General features: G+C 42.6%; 1 protein-coding gene and 1 long non-coding RNA gene across 5 annotated transcripts in view; one reads left to right on the top strand and one right to left on the bottom strand.

The window, feature by feature from the left end:
• myot (myotilin) overlaps positions 1-13792 on the bottom strand; it is a 41232-nt gene extending 27440 nt beyond the window's left edge. The window contains exons 1-2 of one of the 4 annotated variants that reach the window (XM_054738842.2): positions 13596-13792; positions 1805-1878 (exon numbers count right to left, since the gene is read on the bottom strand). The gene's annotated coding sequence lies outside the window, so the exon portion shown is untranslated. Of the gene's footprint in view, positions 1-1429; positions 1664-1804; positions 1879-12425; positions 12576-13595 lie in introns of those variants that run through there. The other 3 variants (XM_054738843.2, XM_054738841.2, XM_070553224.1) reach the window with 3 other exon arrangements.
• LOC129162554 (uncharacterized) lies at positions 4951-6347 on the top strand. The gene is made up of 3 exons (XR_008562565.2): positions 4951-5008; positions 6006-6060; positions 6244-6347. It is a non-coding gene; the product is annotated as an uncharacterized lncRNA (long non-coding RNA).
• Positions 13793-19327: the final 5535 nt, after the last annotated feature.

Raw genomic sequence — 19327 nt, 5'->3', positions numbered from 1 at the left:
TATAGAGCGATTTCCAGGTGAAATCCTCAATATATCATGATATTGATTTTCGGCCATATCGCCTATATCACCCATATCCTGAGCTACTGGAAGCAGGGAGCAGAGAAAACAATCCTGACACACTGACCTCAAAACATTTGTCTTAAATGTTCAGAAGAAACCTGCTAAAACATCAAATTGTTCATTTATCTGTCCACAAACACGACTTTTTCAGGAAGCACATGGATAAGAAAATGTGTTAATATTATGAATATATTAAAAAGTAGCCTCATTGCTTGTAGTTCTAATCATTAACTTCCTCAATAAGCAGCAACGAGTGGCTGAGTGCTGCGCTGTCCCACGGCAGGGAGGCGCTGAGCAGGAGCTGAGTGAAGTCACATCTGCTGGGAAGAAAATGTGTTGCAGCTGGGACACAGGCCTCAGCTGCAGCGCTGTTACTTCTAGTTTTTGTAAGACAGGCAGAAACAGGGCCGTGCACAGACCTTTGAAGGGGCGGGTGCTCAAAGTTAAAAAGGGCACATATAGAGCAACATTTTTAACGATCCAAAAAGCTTGAAAATTCAGATAAAGAGAAAGTCCTGTTCTGATATGAGGTGGTAGGGATGCACGTAGCTAACTGGTTAATTGCTGTTAATGTTGTAACCGGGTAAAGTAGTTTTTCCCAGTTAACTGCTTCAAGTCCTTCTGCTGCGCTGGGTGTAATATATTTTGCGCCACCAGAGCGCCGCTGCCAAATATGTTTACCGGGCGACCGCAGAAGAAGAAATGAGCTCGTCACATGATCAAACAAATGTGCTCAAACACGAAGCGGTTAGCAGCAAGCCAGCGTTGGAGCTGTTTATTCCTAGTTATCTAATACTAGTCATATTTTCACCATGTTATTCATGCATTTATAAATGTTAGATATCCCATATTGGTAACTAAATATTTAATTAAGAGGTAAATTATTAGTTTATAAACTAAATATTTAGGTCAGGCCATTTGTCCCCTGCACTTTTTACCGTGCAAAAACAATATTCTGCTATATTAAAGAGACGCTGGTTGAGCACTAGGACCAAGCAGAAAAAAAATGCTCGTGTTGAAGCCTTTTGCCATTAGAACCACCCGTAAGCTCATCTATTGGCTCTGCTGATACTTGCTAACGTGTGATTGGCCGTTCCTGCCACCTTTGTACTTGACAGTTCTGCATTCCTGACATTACATAAAAGAGCTTCTATAGGCTGTAGTTTTGTACATATTTATTGCACCCCAGTCCTCATACCGGTTGTTATCATCTCAGAAGTGTAAATGTGTGTGTTGTGTGTGTACATAATAACGTAAATTCAGCTTTAATCATTTTCATTTTATAGCTTTGGTACGTTCTTACTGTGTCTAGTTTCTAATTCCATTTTTGGTTCTTTTTTAAAACACAGATAATGTTTCTCTTTACCTTGCTGACAGTTTCGTTTGCCGACTGCAAAACATCCCATGATGGTGGCGTCACTGCCTACTCCGTTTATCCGCGGGCAGCAGAGGACGTTGTCGCCCTCTGCTGCCTGCTCCCCCCTCTCCGATGATGCAGTCCCACGCGTGATCCAATGTGTAAACCCCATCGTCTCTGTTCATGGTCCCACATCCACGTCTCCTTATCTCTGTAGCTTCTTTCATCCATTTTCATTTTATACAAAATCAGCTGATTTTACAAGCATTAATGTCAGTATATCAGTATCAGCCATAACAGTAATCTTGATATCGGATATCGTTATCGGCCCAACAATTTCATATCAGTGCATCACTAATGAAATATTTAGAAATATGATCCCACCTGGAGGATTATCCGGTTCTCATCCTTCACATGAAACCTCGTTGCTGCCCAGTCCCCACCATCACCAGCCCCACCTGCACACGGACACACACGTGGATGCATTCATGCCATCTCAACCTGGATCGACTGTCTGCGCACCAGCGTGTCCACCACGTCTGACTTTAGTCAGCACTGATGTTGTGTTTCACAGGTGTGCTCAGACACTATTGTTTTACAGCCCAAAGACCCCCACCCCCCACCCCTCCCCGATCTGCCCTTAGCCTTTGGGAAGGAGCTGACGGAGAAGGCCGAGAGTCAGGTTTCCAGGCTAAATTAAACCCTGACACGTCTTGAGCACAGCAGAAGCTCTCTGACCTGAGATAAATCTCACAAGCTCCATTAGAGCAACACACACATTCAGCAGCAGCAGCGAGAAGCTCTAGCTGACCCTTCATTCTGGGTTCCTACGTGTCCGTTTGACTTTATTGCAATGAGTTTGTTTGTGCAGGTTCTATAAACAGCAGCATCAACACATAAACACAACACATCCAGTTTTCCCTTCAGATAATCGCTGTAAACAGGTGCATCTGTGTGTTTAGTTCGACTGCAGGCCGCTGTTGATGCAACAGTCGCTGCTGCCGAACCTGTTGTGCCAGTGGTCTGCTGCAGAATCTCAGAATGTTTGGCAGCAAGACGAGTTTGCATCCACAAATCTGTATGTGAAGAACGAACGGCTAATCTAATGAATACATTTGTAAATGTGGAATTTCTTACCCATGAAATCAGACAGTTCAACAGAGAAATTCACAATTCACATCAGAGCATGTGTAAAACTCCATCAAAATACTAAATGATGACCCCCTCCTTCTTGTTTTTGGTCAAATGAAACCAACAGCTTCAGGTAGGACCTCCAGTCCAACACCATGATCTGAATAAAAGTGGCAACACCATCAAAATGAGAGGCATCTCCAAGAGGACACACAGTTGGATGATAAATTGATGACGGATTGACAAAAAACACAATTATGTGGTTATGAAAAGACAACAAACTCCCACTAAAAAAGAGAGCTGCTGTCAAAACACAAGTGTATTTATAGAACGCTTTTCCAGTCCCACCAACCACTCAAAGTGCTTTTCAGCATCTTCAACATGTCATCAACCTCATAATCAGGAGGGGCCAGCTCTATCCACCAACATTTATGTTGCTGCAAAGCATTTGGGGTTACAGTGATCTTAAAAAGCTCAGTTTTAAGAAGCAGTTCCCCTTCTAGCCTAACTTGTTAAACAGTTAAAATAAGGACCATCAATGTATCTCCCTTGTCCATATCAGCAGTTTTACTGATAAAGTCAGGGAATAAAATTAATTAAAAAAAACACCTTGTTAAGAGTACTTTACACCCAGGGTATTGTAACACGTCCTGGAGTTTATTTTCTATGTGCGGTGAATGAAGACCTGCGCTCCAGCTGATGTTTAACAAATATCTTATTTTGCTCTTCACCAGCAAACACAGTCAAAACTAATGAAAATGCAGATATAATGGTGTGGATGCCTTTCTACCAAACGTTCAAGAGCAACTGCAGTCACGATTGTCCATTTTAGTCCTTATCCCTGAGATAGTTTTATTCCAGTCTGAGTTTTCGGTTTTCAGTCTCAACAGCTTGTGTTCCTTTCTGTGTCCCCTAAAGCAGGGATCTCCATCACGTTGTTCACGAGCTACCAGTAGCTCCTGATGTACTTGAAAGTCGCTTGCCTGGAAGTATCTAGGGAGCCATCCCGCCTAATGGCCTAATTAATGAGGGAGGGCTTTCAAGTTTGATGGCAAGCCCCGTTATCTTTAAAATCTGACCTAAAATTAGCTTTTAGTGGAAGTAAAATAAAAATCTGATCATTGCACAAATCTTTCAGCAAAAGTGTTCAAGTATGTACTACTGGAAATATGCAGATTCTTTGCAAGGGCTTGGAACCTCATTGCTGTCCACTTGGAATGAAGCAGATGTAGCGGGTAGATGAAGATGCGCTTCAAAGAAAGACAGGGTGATGATAGTTATACAGATCTGGTTTGGGTTTAGGTAATCTGATGCTGAGAGGAAAAACATCCTCAGTAAAATATTCCAGGCAACAGCAAAGTCCTATCTGCGTTAATAGCTTGTTAACGCAAAGTGGGGTTCAGTAATTGTGTTGGAAGGAACTTTATCAACTTCACATGGGACAGCACTCTGCGGGCCTCCGATATGGAAGCGTATGTGTAACAAAAATCATATTATTATGCAGCAGCAGAAATGATATTTCATTTTCATATTACCACCGCCAAATTTGACTCATAAATTTAATAAGCAATCTTCCAAACTGCTTTTTAATTTTCTTCTTCATCATTGCTTATTCTGTGACTTAAAGGGACTTTACGGAGTTTTGAATTTTTATGCTCGCGATTGCCCCCTCTGGCCAAAGGCGTAACGGCAGCTTCAATAGGAGGCTCGTGCACAAGGCGCGCATGCTGTACGTGCACACTCCTTAACGAAAATAACAGCTTCACTCTGTGAAGCTGACCCCCGTCAGCTTCACAGAGCTCTGAGAGCTGACAATCCCTTGTGTGTATGTGTGTGTGTGTGTGTGCAGCAGATGGCAGGAGAACGCGCAGCTAATTAATTAAATAATTTGGTTCTGTACCTTGAGCACTTTTGTTGTTTGTGTTTTATAAATATAATATATTACTGTACTGTAGAAGTGTCCACCAGCACGTCTTAGCCAGCTAACATTAGCTTCATGTTTGCTGCCTGTGGTCTCCTGACTGTGAAGGCTAACGGACTTTATTAATAATTTATTCCAAAACACTGACTTATATTACAGCTGATACAAGAGTGCTGCTGCTGAAATAACATAAATATTACTGGTATTAGACATTTCTCATGCCACAGACCCTTCCCTCTGACTGGAGAGCTAACTAGCTGCCATGCTAACAGGCTGAAGAGGGCCGTTTTTGGGTTCTGCCTTTTCAGGAGTTCATTCAGGTTCATTAATGGTTAAAGAAATGAAATTTTATTTAAGGCCATCAACATTCATACATGTAAATATGCCTTTGTCAATCACAGGGCAGTGTGTAATACTTATCGCTGCATAACGTGTCTTTATCTCATGTCTCAAAACTTTATTTGTTTTCGTTTATTCCAGTAAATTTAATAAGGATCACATCTGGGTGGACCCCTCATCTCTACTGACAGCCACAGGTGTGTACTATGAACATTATGTTATTTTCAAATGTTATTCTTCTTCATTTTAGCAAGAAAAGCACACTTCTACATCCACCTACAGAGGAGCTGAAGAGTGTCATGGTCTGCGTCTGCCCCCTCCTTCATGTGCCTCCTGGTGTCCTCCATCCCTCTCTAGATTCCCTTTTGTGTCTCATAGCGCCCTCATGTGTCCTTTGTCTGCGTCTCATTTATGTGTTTTCTGTTTGTAGGCATTCGATCATCCCCATCCCCTCCAGTTGTAGCTCCAGCCTCTTTGTCCCCAGCTCTGTGTCTGTTTGGGTGTGTGCGTGTCCATTCCCCAACTCAGTGTGAGTGTGTGTGCGTGCGTGCGTGTCCATTCCCCAACTCAGTGTGTGTGTGTGTGTGTGTGTGTGTGTGTGTGTGTGTGTGTGTGTGTGTGTGTGTGTGTGCGTGTCCATTCCCCAATTCAGTGTGTGTGTGTGTGTGTGTGTGTTTGTGTGTGAGTGTGTGTGCGTGCGTGTCCATTCCCCAATTCAGTGTGTGTGAGTGTATTTGGGTGTGATTGTGTGTGTGTGAGTCATTCCCTCAGTCTTTTAGTTCAGTTTTGTGTTTATCTGCCCTTCTTTGGTTATGCTTCCCCAGTTAGATAATTGTTGTCACCTGTCTTCCCTCCAGCCCTCACTCCACACACCTGCTTCCTGTTTCCCTAATTGTTCCTCCCAGTCTATTTAAGCCCTGTCTTGTCTCTGTGTTGTTGTTGGTCCATTGTATTTCTTGGTCAGCGTTGTTTTGTCTCTAGTCTTTAGTCTCAGTCTTTAGTTCTCTGCTCAGAAGGTGAGCTTTTGGATTTTTGTCTTAGTTTAGCTATTTGGTTTTTGCCTTCGCTCCCTTGGATTTTTGGTTCTCCTCCTAAATAAAGGATTTTTACTTTATACCAACTCCTGCCTCGTGTCGTCTGGGGTTTACTGCATCTTGGGTCCTAACAACCTCCTCCTTGCTCTCAACGTGACAGAGAGCCTGTCTGTGACCTCCTGATGCCCCAGAGACTCCAGCCTCAGCCTGATGATGTGAGCATTTAAACCTCATATAATACCGGTCCTGGACATTTTTACATCTCACTTGTATGCTGCCATTCATATCACACACACACACACACACACACACACACACACACACACACACACTCCTCTTCATGTTTTTTACATGAAGAGGAGTTATTAACTTTTGCTTTTAAACTTTCCGATCTTTAGATGAACTTCATGCCAAAGCAGGGCCATGAGAACACAAAGAAGTGCTGCTCCGGTGTCCTGACCCTGGACACCTGCAGTCCTACAGAGAAAATCAGAGACCACAGGTGACAAAAAAGGCAAACACATTTTTACATTTATCCACATGAGAATATAACTTTTGTTCTTCACACAAACTTTTTACTTCATTATAACGTGTCAGCTGTGTAAACCCCTGAATGTAAAACTACTTTTCACAGAAGAACTTCTGTGGTTGTGTTTAAACAGCTTCTCTCTTCACCTCTAAACTTAATAAAAAGGCTTCTTTGCTCCGTTGTCCTTAAAACAAATGACAAGTTAAATTCGACAGACACACACACACACACACACACACGAACACACAACTGGGACCTGCAAAACAAACTCGTTCTGGCTGATTTCTGCCTAAAATGTAATTTCAAAAACAAATATACAAGCGAAAAATGTCTATAAACTTAACCGCTTTAAGCTTTTTAGGTTTCTACGGCTAGTTTTTAACAAATTTATGTTTAAAACTTCGTAGCTCTCCCCAATTTCTCTTCCTGTTGAAAACCATAGCCGGTGCGCAAAGCATGCTGGGATAGCCTTGTTCTGTGAGGATACAACAGACCAGTCTTGAAATTCGGACAGTACTCGTCGCTGCGCTGTGACATCATCAACCTCAAAATGCACTCCTACAAGCATCCTTCCCGTGGATTCGGACACACCCTTAATGCAGGGCGGGCATGAAAAAGACAAATCAGTTCCTCTTTCTTTATCCTTTTCATTAAGTCACAGAATAAGCAATGATGAAGAAGAAAATTATAAAGCAGTTTGGAAGATTGCTTTTTAATTTTATTTATGAGTCAAATCTGGTAGTGTTGATATGAAAATGAAATATTATTTCTGCTACTGCATAATAAAATGAATTTTTTCCACATACGCTTCCATAGTTCTGCGCAGATTAGATCAGTGGTGATCGGCGAGCAGTGCATGCCGGTTAGATTTGTGTCCGACTTGACGCCGACTTGCTCTGACGTCATGCATACGTAGGCAACGATAACCTCGTGAGATCAAGGCGGCCGCAGATTTTGGAGCAAGGCACTACAGTTGCTCTCCATCGGCTGCAAAACCTAGAGGATGACGGGAAACGCCTGGCTCTCACCTGATCTAAGATCTGATTGGTTCACATTTTGATCCAAACATCCGGTGGTTGAATGCAAAATGTTAACTGGTCACATGTATTCTGTAAATCATGCTACGTTGATGATGACAGCAATATAAGCCACAAAGAGGACTGTGATGTGTTCTTTTGTCACGTTTCCAACAAGCACACTAAACCTACAGCTGATAACCTTTACTTATTATTACGGTCATGTCTTCTTATACAATATATGATATCCACAAGCACGTGAGGACGTGTTTCCATTGCTAACAGGCACCAGAATTAAAACGGCATAGCATAGCATAGTTTATTTATATAGCATGTTTAAAATGCAGCATGGGAGCTGCCCAAAGTGCTGCACAGACTAAAACAAAACACAACCATTACAAGGAGCTAAAACAAAGGATAAAAATCTCAAAGGCAGATAAACCATGATGAATACTAAGAACACATTAAAACAATGATACAATAAAACACTAAAACGAGTCACTGTCTAAAAGCCAAAGTGTAAAAGTGGGTCTTTAAACGAGATTTAAAAACCGCCAGAGATGGAGCCTGCCGAACTCCAATGGGCAATGAGTTCCATAGCTTTGGGGCAGCATGCACAAATGCTCGATCCCCCCGTGATTTGAGTCTCATCCGCAGCGTGTACAGCAGCAAAAGGTCAGCCGACTTCAATGTGCGGGTGGGCACATATGGAGTGAGAAGGGCAGAGAGGTAGGGAGGTGCCAGGTCATTGAGTGCTTTAAAAACAAAAGTCAGTAACTTAAACTGCACTCTGAAAATGACAGGGAGCCAGTGAAGATGTACCAGGACAGGGGTAATGTGGCTACGTCGGTGTGTACCCGTCAGGAACCTGGCAGCAGCGTTCTGGACGACCTGCAGCCGATTCAGGGCAGAGTCCGGAACACCAACTAGGAGGGCATTTGCATAGTCCAGGCGAGAGGTAATGAAGGCATGAATGACTGACTCCAAATGCCTCCGTTTCAGGATTTGTCTGAGGTGAGTAAGGCGGTGAAGCTGATAAAAACAAAACCTCACCTCACTACGGAGTTTATCTGTGGGGCCATTGTGAGTCCAGCATCCAGCTTGACCCCGAGATTCGTCACACACTGTTTGGGGTTAAGGGTTAAAAGGTCACAAACAGGGTGAGAGCCATGGTGGTTGCGGGGGTCAAAAACAATAAACTCAGACTTCTTTTCGTTTAACTTTAAGAAGTTGGATGCCAGCCAGCCCTTCACGTCATCCATACATGCAGCCAATTTCGAGCCCGCATTCTTCTCGTCCATTTCCACGTATAGCTGACAGTTATCTGCGTAGATGTGATAGCTCAGGCCATGCTGATTCAGGATATTGCCCAGAGGCAGAAGGTAGATTGAAAACAGCAATGGCCCAAGTGGCACCCCCCAAGGCAGTGGAAGACTGGAGGATGCACAGTCACCGATCTGTACAGAGATGGTACGGTTTGATAGGTAGGAGCGGAACCATTTATGCGCCACCCCCGTCACCCCAACCCAAGACCCAAGCCGATCCAGTAAAATATGGTGATCGACCGTATCAAAAGCCGCTGAAAGGTCCAGCTGGAGCAGCAGTACCCTAGACCCAGAGTCAGATGCCACCAGAATGTCATTTAGCACCCTAATCAACGCAGACTCGGTGCTATGGTGTGGTCTAAAGGTTGACTGAAACACATCCAACAATGAGTTGCTGTTCACATGAGCAGAGATCTGACCATGCACAATTTTCTCAAGGACCTTCGAGAGAAACGGGACTTTCGATATAGGGCGGAAGTTCTCATAAGTGGAGGGATCCAAACCAGGTTTTTTCAATATCGGCTGAACAACTGCATCTTTAAAAAGCTTAGGGAACACTTCAGTGCTGAGGCTAATGTTAAAAATGTTCATAAGTGCCAGGCTCAGTGCAGACACTGAGTCACGCACCAATTTAGCTGGGAGGTAGTCCACTGAAGAGCCAGCTGGCTTCATGGAGCTAATCAGTTTCATCAAGTCAGCAAGCTGAACTGGAGCAAAGTCCGAGAAGGCAGGTGGGTCCGGCGATTCTACGTGGATAGTGTATATTTGAGGCTGGAGGCTAAGCCTAATACCAAGGATCTTGTTGAGGAAAAAGCTCTGTAGCTCTGTGCATAAAGCAACAGTGGGATTTAGACCATCAAACTCTAACAGTAGCAGGGAGTTAACTGTGCTGTACAGCCTGGACTGGTCTCCACGATACTGTGAAATGATAGCAGGAAAGTAGTTGTTATGAGCAGATCTAACTGCTCTCTGGTAGCGTGAAAGTGCATCAACCAAGAGCAGCCGAGAGCATGACAGTCTGTCTCTCTTCCACCTCCATTCCAGTACCCTACACTGTCGCCTGAGGCTATGGGTGTCATCATTCAGCCAAGGGTCGGATGTTGTCTGTTTCCGTCTCGGTCTCAGAGGGGCAACAGTGTCCAGAGCAGCAGAGCAGGTCACACTGAACCGATGCAGAAAACAGACAAGGGCGGAGCGAGGGCATCAGTGTCCAAAACCGACAGAAAGTTGGAAGTCGTACTCGGAGATAAGCGCCTGGAGTAATGAGCAGACGGTCGCCGGGCTGGAGGAAGGAGACGTGAGATGCTGAACGTGATCACAGCATGGTCAGAAAATGCCACAGGATCCACAGATAAATCACGCACATCCAGTCCAAAAGATAAAACCAAATCCAGGGTGTGAGAGTCAGCATGTGTGGGAACACTTACCAATTGCTGTAGTCCAAATGAGTCTAAAACATTGATAAAATCTCTCACCAGTGGTATCAGAGGGCAGCAGACGTGGATATTAAAATCACCCAAAAATAATCCCCTGTTCATATTTTGGGAGCACATCAGCTAAAAGGTTGGAGAATTCACTTATAAAATCCTTGTTGTATCTTGGTGGCCTGTAGCACAGTAAAACAAGGATGGGAGGAGAGAAGCCCAGCTCTAATACTGAGACTTCAAAACTGGTCAGAGCCATCAGCCATAAACAAGTATGAACGCTAACGCGACATCTTCATCCACTGTCACCCGCGAGCTACATGTAGGGAAATCTGTCCGACTTAAATGCCGACTTTCAGCCAGTCCCCCGTTGCGTCCGTCTGCTCTCGTCTGTTTTCCAGGCAAGGCGCTGCTCAACTCGAACAAGGCCATTAACTCCTCATGTTATTAGGGAAATAGCGGGCGAGTGGTGTTGATGCATGGTTGCGCATGTGCCGTGAGCGGTTCTGGTACTTTTTGGGTCGCAGCCGCTGCTTCAACCCTCACGAGGAACAAGCAAAATATCAAACACTCAAAGTCCGTGCGAGCTCATGATTGCTGATCGTAGCTGGTCACGTGGTGTTAATCGCCTCTCGTAACCCCCGTATACTACACGACTCTCAGCGCAAAACTCGCCCTGATCTTGTGGATTGTTGCACGAGTGGAAAATCGGCTCAAAAAAGTGAAAAAGTCGCACAGTGAACACCCGGCTTAAGCATGAAAATAAAGTGGAAAACATCTGGATGTTGGCAATGAAAATCATTCCACAAAAACTGGCAGTACACATTGAGGATCGGCTGACCATGACTCCGATGTGTCAGCAATAGAAAAACCAATATCGGCCAACCTCTGATTTCTCTTTGGTTTTGCTTTTATGAATTAAAACACATTTAATTATGTCCTTACAGCTCTAGTTTAACATCCCATAACTGATGTATGATGGGTTCCTTCACATATCCTAGGATGTAAGATGTTATGAGGCATGCGTTTTAAATTTCCCCTAGCTATTCTGGTTTGTAGGACGTCAAAAAGCTAAAAGAAACCACATCTTTAGTAAAAACAGTGAATAATATATAAAATAAAATGTTGAAAAAATATTTTAAATTAGTTTCACAAATGTAATTAAAAACATTTTGCTCTGAGTAAACATAATAGTAGGTCTATGGTGAACAGAACAAAATGTCACAGGGCAGCGTTTGCTCAAATGCATTATTCTGAAGCCAGTCCAGACTCTCCTGACTCTTCAGCTGGTGTGTGAGGGGCGCCCAATTTAGAGTCGACCGGGTCAGCTGACTTCTCTCGCTGCCAGCCAGAGCTCAGTGGCTGGCAACAGCGTCACACAGGCATGCTGTTCTTGTGCTGAGATTCCCTCAGCAACACACACACGCACACACTGTCAATGGGATCTGGCTGGTATGTCCTGGGTTGCCTCACCCGGTAGGTTGTACACAGCCCTGTTCACACTCTTCCAATACAGATATCCTTCCCTCAGTTCATAAAACAGTCTTCATCCAAAATATTCTGACAAAGAAATTGGACAAATTGCACCAAAATGGTGGAAACACCTCCACCAAATGGGGATTTATAAAGAAGCTCTGTTTTCTCATCCACAGAGAGGTGCAAAAGCAGAATAAATAAACACCTCATTCACATGAATAAATACAAGCAGGGCAGTCAAACGTTAAGAGTGAATGTGTGCAACGTAAAATATGAGTATCTTCTCAAAATAAATGCTTTAGTAAGATTTTGATTATTTGATCAAAAATAGAGCAAAACAAAGTATGTATTTTGCTCATATTAAAGGGACAATGAGCAATAATTTTAGTGAAATAATCACAAAACAGCCTAATGCCTCGTTTATGTTGGAAGGAAGGTTATACTGAAACAGATTTAATTCTCAGTCGGCTGGGAGGTTGTCAGGTTTCTTACTTTTAAAAAAGCTGAAGATCGACGTGGTCTCTGTTTACAATCTGTGAGGCTGCCATGTCTGCGCCAGCTAACACTGCGGCACCGGCATCCATTCTGGACAGTATGTTAGCCAGTACCAGGAGCAACCCAGAAGTTATTTCATGTATCGCAAAGAATCCGCGGCATCCTTTTATTTTACTCTAATATCGGGTAAAGAAGACTAGCGCTAACAATGCTAATGGTGCATTTGAAGCAAATAGTTAGCTCTACAAATATTTTAAACTACTTTTACCAAACTCAATATTACAGTGAAATGTATTTATCTACTTATCAACTTACTGTTTATTTGCTTAACTTCATAAAGTTGAAGAAGTTACATGAGACTGAGGAAAACAGCAAGGTGCCTCCGGTATGTTCCAAAAGAAGCTGCCAGTCTCACATTTTAGATTATTCTTCGGAACAAGGAGTTGTTACGGGGAAATTTCCTTCCTATTAGTGTAGAAAATAAAACAAGATACACAGCAGAAACAATTAGCTTAATAAACAAAACACTTTTAGCTATATATGAGGAAGCATTTCATCGTAACTTTTATTTAAAAAAAAACAAAAGAAGGTGAATCATAAATTTGTCCTATGTTAAACTAATATAAGCCAACATCGACGATCATGCAGGACATCTAGATGGATAGATAGATAGATAGATAGATAGATAGATAGATAGATAGATAGATAGATAGATAGATAGATAGAAGAATATGTAGATGGGTAGATAGTGTTATGAGTTGTTGCCTTTTATTCAAGTTTTGGTTTCTGTTACTGGTTTTCTAATCGTCTGTTTCTGTGTTTTGTGCAGGTCAGCTGCAGCTCCTTCCAGGTGCCCTGCCCCCCTGTGGGCTTCTCCGGAGTGACTGCAATTGCTCAATTACCACCCTCACTTAAGCCTCTGTTTCCAGGCCTCAAAGTTGCGTTGTTTTTTCTGTATTGCTTAATAGAGCGAGAGTGCCTTCGTGTTTGTGACTTCTGATTAGTTTTTTCCCACTGTGTGTGGTGATTTTTGGTTATTAAAGACCCTGAACCAGAACCAAGGCTTGTTTTTCCCGCAATTGGGTTACTGCCTGAACCCCACGGTGATAGATAGATTGATAGATCAATAGATAGATAGGATACATAGATCAATATATAAATAGATCGATAGATCAATATAGATGAGTAGATAAATATATAGATAGATGCAGTGCATGAGCACATGACGCAGCACACAAATTTAGCTCTGAACCGACCCCCCCATTCCTCCAGCTGTTCCCTACTTTCTAACTACAACAGAAACCAAACAACCTTTGACCAATTAAAAGACACCATTGATTACCTTCACTTGTCCTCTCTTTTATCCACCAATCACTGACAAGAGCCGCAAAGCCTCACTTTTCTGAATTTCTGCAGCATTTAAACTTCTAACAGTGATGGTGTCAGCCAGGCCCACCTCAGCTCCAGTCAGAATGTTCTCCTTACCTGTCTGCTCTTTTCCCAGCAGGACTTCAAACTGAGATTGTACTGATCCAACAGGAGACTGATTAAATTTTAAATTATGAAAGCACAACCGCTCCGTGACGGTGTGGCTGTCTGTCATGGCTTGGTCATTGGACACTTGCTGCTCTGGGAGAGCTGACACACACTTTAGCTCACATGTTCATGAGCAGGAGTGTGCGTATCGGAGAGGAATGGGGGCTAAGGAGGAATCTGAGGAGGAGGAGGAGGGCTGGTGGAGGCGTAAGAAAATAACAAATGTATAGCGAGGACTTAGTTGTTGGTCAACATACGTTCTTCACTTCTTTAGCTGCGGCTAAAGCTGAAATCAACATTTCTTCTCAATAATAAAAAACATTTTTTTAGCATAAAATTTCACAAAAATGCCAAACGAGTGTCTTGGGAGTTAAGGTTTGACGATCCAGCTCGATCCAGGAGGTGGGAGACGGGAAACCAGCAACTGGTGCCAGTGAGGCGTCAGAGGAAACCTGAGAGTGCGGGGAAGATGGGCACGCTGACAGAACCAGAGCTTACATACGGGTCCAGCTCATACCCAAACCCATGCTCTGCCCTTAAAATAACTCCAGTAAAGCACTCAGTGAAGTAACAGGCAAGTAATTACGACACCAGTCAGTGAATCGGGTAAATCTGCAGGTCGTCATGGATCCAGAACAACACTCTCATACCGAGAATCCTGTACAAACTCTCAGCATGGGTGCATCTCCTGATCGCTCTGAATGATGAAATTAAACATGGAGTGATGATGGTTCAGGGGTTAGAAGTTTGCCCTGTAATCATTAGGTTGATGGTTCAAAGCCAGTTGTGTCCTTGGGCAAGACACTTCACCATCTTTCCTTGGTACTTAGTTGTGGTCAAACGAGATTTTGTGGCAGCCTCGCATCAGTTAGCGTGTCCCAGGGCAGCTGTGGCCACAACGTAGGTCGTCACCACCCGTGTGTGAATAAATGAATGATTCACTGTGATGTGAAACACTTTGGAGTTCTCTGACTCGTTACACAAGTGCAGGTCACCATGCTGGATTGTCTCTTTCCAGTTTCTGAGGATAAACAAACGTGCTGCCTGTTGAATGTGACAAGTAGCCAATCAGAGAGAGGTGACAGAAGCAGGATGCATCCTCCCATCATGTTTGTTTTCTCTGGAGGTTTGGGACACTTCCTGTCTGAAGGTAAAATGATCGTGTGAAATCCGTTCTCTTAAGCTTGGTTTATGCTTGACGCATTCACTTTCCACGTGGTGATGAGGCTCGCGGATGGAACGCGCTTCACAACTCGCAGAGTTTATGGTTCGTGCGGCTCGTCTCTGCGGTGAGCCAATATTCTCCCAAACTGAACGGGGCAGCATGGAGCTCTACGGCATGCATCCAACACTACACTGTAGTAGAAGTAGAAATTACTGTTTACAACATGGCATTTCAGCATTTTTAACAGCGTTCTGGTCTTTTCCGACAGTGCGAGCTATTTCTCTCCAAGAATTATTAACAACATGTTGATCACGGTGATCTCTGAGAGCTGAATCATACAAATGTCTGTATTTACGAACCTCTGCCATACTAGTTCTTGCCGGTCCGCCATGTTTTTCTGCGTCCGTCCGTCCGCGTGGTTAGAAATTTTCCTAGGTGCGCGTTGCGGAAATTCTGGGCCGTGCGGAGGCGCGTGCTTGTTATAATGACGCAAAATGACGCAACTTTTCCGCACGGAGCTGTGCGGACCTCGAGGACGCGTCAAGCATAAACCAACCTTTAGTGTTTGATGCGTTGTGGGATGTTGCATTTTAGTTGTTTCCCTGTTTTAACACACCTGGCTTTAGTCAGCAAGTGATGAACAGACTACTGCAGAGCTTGATGAGCTGCTGGTTCAACCCGAATCAGGTGTGTTGGAGCAGTGAAACAACTAAAACATGCTCCAGACCAGGACCAGGACTGGACACCTCTGCTGTATGACCAAGACTGGTATATCCGTGATTTCTCGGGTTTTAAAAATGGTCCAACAATTTTAAAATCCTGCTGGACCTAAGATATACATAACAGCATTTCCATAAGCCACGCCCCTTTATTACCACTCATTCATTTTCATAGGAAGGTTCAATGGAAGCTTACCAGCAGTCAGAGGCTGAGGCTACAGCTGGGTCCATCACAGAATCAACAGTCATACTAATGCAGATCCAGGACTCCGAGGTGGAAAAGGGTTTCGTCAGTAACTGGTTAAAGAAACCACTCAGCAGCACAACTCTTTGGTCAACATGTTTATTGTGGTCGTTTGTGTTTTTCACATAGAAACATCATAAAGCAGGAGGAATGTGGTAAAAATAAAGAAAATCCTTCTTTAAAAATATGTTTAACATTTTAAAATAAAAATACTTTGTTCAAAAAAAGAGAGAAGAAAATCCAGTGCAAACACAATTTGAAAAAGGAACTTTCATTCATTTGTAATGACAACAGAATAAAATCTTACAAGTACATTTAAATGTTTGGTCTTGTCTTTTTAAAATCTTTTAAAGATTAATCAGGAAGAAAACAAAGATGTTGCACAAAAAATGTAAGTTCAGCATGAGCTTGTAAAAGTTGAACAAATGTGTGATTTGAGACAAATCTCCTGCTGCAGCCATAGAAACCAGCACTGAAGCTGTAACTGCTGGACGTCAGCAGGATGATTTACAATAAACACATAGATTTTAAAGGAGCAATAAGTAAGAATTCTACAGGGAAATGTTCACAACACAGTCGGAAGGATGGTTTTACTGGGACAGATTTCATTCTCAGCTTGGGGGATGTCAGTTTTTCTCCTTTCAAAAAAACAAAACAAAAAAAAAGCAAAAACAAAAGAGGGACGTAATTACTGTTTACAGCGACTTTGTGAGTTTGCCAAGGCTCTGGTGAGCTAATGCTGCAGTGTCAACATTTGCTGGCAAAAAGCTCCAGAACTGAAGCCAGGAAACAGGAGCGACTCAGCACTTATTTTTTGTACCCTTAAGAAGCCACAACATTTTTCTGTTTTACTCTAATAATGGGCAAAGTAGGCTAGAGGCTAATGATGAGCTAACAATATTAACCTAGAAGCAAAAGTCGGTGTAAAAATATCTCAAGCTACGTTTTCAATCACCAACATTTGACTATTACAGCGAAATGTGTGTGTGAAGTGAATGAGTCAAGCGTGACGTTTTACTTCCTTAAATGAGTCGCGCAGAACTACACCAGCAAGTTAACAGCAAAATGAGAAACAACCACACTTCCTGTAATACTGGAGACATATTACCGTAGTAAATATCAGAGACACATTACCGTAGTAAGTGTAGTAAGAGCTCCCTACCGTAAAACACCCGAGTGCTAACACCGGATATAACAATGTATTTATCTACTTAACTTAGGGAGTTTGAGTCGTCTTTCTTTGTCATCTAAAATCTTCTGGTTCTGATCCATAACTGGCAACAGTCATGAATCTCACAAAACTGGAGTGAGAAAGATATTGCAGTAACCAGATTTGACCCCAAGATGCCATTTTTACTTAATTCTAACATATTGCACCTTTAAACTTAAAAAAATAAAATAAAATCACTTTACTATATTCTGTTTCTGTCACTTCCTCTTAACCATCACTATTTATTAATCTAGGTTAGTAGAAATAAACTAACAAACCTTATCAATAAATAACTATACCTCTCCCTTCAGCAGCGTCGTCTCTTTCTTTGACATCTGTCCTTTTTAACCCATTTCAGTATTCTTTTATTTGTATTTTGCTGCAATATGTTCCTTGAATCCCTTCCTTCTTACTAACTGCTTCCAAATCCATAAAGGACACGTCTATCACGCACGCACGCACGCACGCACGCACGCACGCACGCACGCACGCACGCACACACACACACACACACACACACACACACTCACACACACACACACACACACACACACACACACACACACACACACACACACACACACACACACACACACACACACACAGAGATGCTTTAAACACTATAAACTACAAGTGAATATAGGATTAGAAAACAGATTACTATTACATCTTGTTAGAAAGGTCTTGGTCAGTTCGGTTATCAGATGATAACGAAGTTGTGAAGAAAACAAATAACTTTAGTCTGCATGAGGAAATCATGCAGAGACGATGGAAAGTGGCAGTGAGATGAAACGTTCTGGAAGCAGAAAAAAGGGGGTGTGAGCCACCAGAGGTCTGAAACAGAAACCGTTGTTGCCTTCAGGTGTGGGAGGAAATGCACTGATCTCCCTCATTAGTGACACAGCTAACTGTGAAATGCTTAGCAACAAGAAGACAGGGCAGGAAAAGATGCATTTGTTTCTGTTAATCCAAAATAAACTCTTGTAATATCAAAAAAGTGGCTTTAAATCGCAAAGAGGTGAAATCTACATCTGCTCGCACATTAATCCACGCTATAGTTTGAGAAGTATGGCAAGCCAAATGAGCATTTATTCTGATATCAGGATATCAGCCAGAATTGTCATGAACATGTAAGCCATTTCTGTCCACTAGTTAACTAGTTAGGCATGTTTGTGTCAACTAGTTAAATATCGAGGGTGAAAATGTGCCCACTAGTTAACTAGTGACAGCAGAAATGCGCACTAGTTAACTAGTGAACACATTTAGGCTTCAGTAGTTAACTAGTTGACACAAAAACTGCTCACTAGTTAACTAGTAAAAGCAGAAATGCATACCAGTCAGCTAGTTGAAGGTATTTGTCTCACTAGTTAACTAGTGAGGGTCAAAATGTGCACACTAGTTAACTTGTGGTAGACATAAATGCGCACTAGTTAACTAGTGAACATATTTTGGCTTCACTAGTTAACTAGTTGACACATAAATGGCTCACTAGTTAACTAGTAAAGACCAAAATGCACACCAGTCAGCTAGTTGAAGGTTTTTGTGTCTCACTAGTTAACTAGTGATGGCCAAAATGTGCACACTAGTTAACTTGTGGTAGACATAAATGTGCACTAGTTAACTAGTGAACACATTTTGGCTTCACTAGTTAACTAGTTGACACATAAATGGCTCACTAGTTAACTAGTAAAGGCCAAAGTGCATACCAGTCAGCTAGTTGAAGGTTTTTTGTGTCTCACTAGTTAACTATTGATGGCCAAAATGTGCACACTAGTTAACTAGTGAAGGCTTAGCTCCTAACTAGTTAACTAGTTGGAGTAGGTCAGTGCCACTAGTTAACTAGTGAACCATTAATGACTCACTAGCTAGCTAGTTGATGGCAGCAGGCTCACTAGTTACCTAGTTGATGCATCCATTGTCCAAACTAGTTAACTAGTGAGGACATAAATGTATACTAGTAAACTAGTTCAAGTCTACATTCACACTAGCTAGCTAGTTGCGCAGAATTCTAATTAGGAGGCGGAGAATTTCTCAAATTAAGACTCTCTATTGGCTCCCTGTGTCAAAATAAAATATGACAACCAATCACAGTGCGGAATTTCGTAAAATCCCACCCCAAACATTTGCATGCGGCACACAAGTTAACATGCTGGCCAGAGGAACCTCAGCTAGTGAACTAGTAGTGGCTTCAGTGTGACACTTACATGTAAACTTGTGAAGGCGGAACTGCTCACTAGTTAACTAGAGAGGGTACAAATGTCCACTAGTTAACTAGTGAGGTGCAAAATAAGTGTCACTAGTTCACTAGTGGGCCCCAAATCACCCACAAGTTAAGTAGTAAGG

The sequence above is a fragment of the Nothobranchius furzeri genome, chromosome 1, assembly GCF_043380555.1.
Source record: "Nothobranchius furzeri strain GRZ-AD chromosome 1, NfurGRZ-RIMD1, whole genome shotgun sequence".
In the NCBI taxonomy this organism is placed as follows: domain Eukaryota; kingdom Metazoa; phylum Chordata; class Actinopteri; order Cyprinodontiformes; family Nothobranchiidae; genus Nothobranchius; species Nothobranchius furzeri.
Note: the sequence above shows the minus strand (reverse complement) of the source record. Positions and strands in the feature narration are given on the sequence as shown.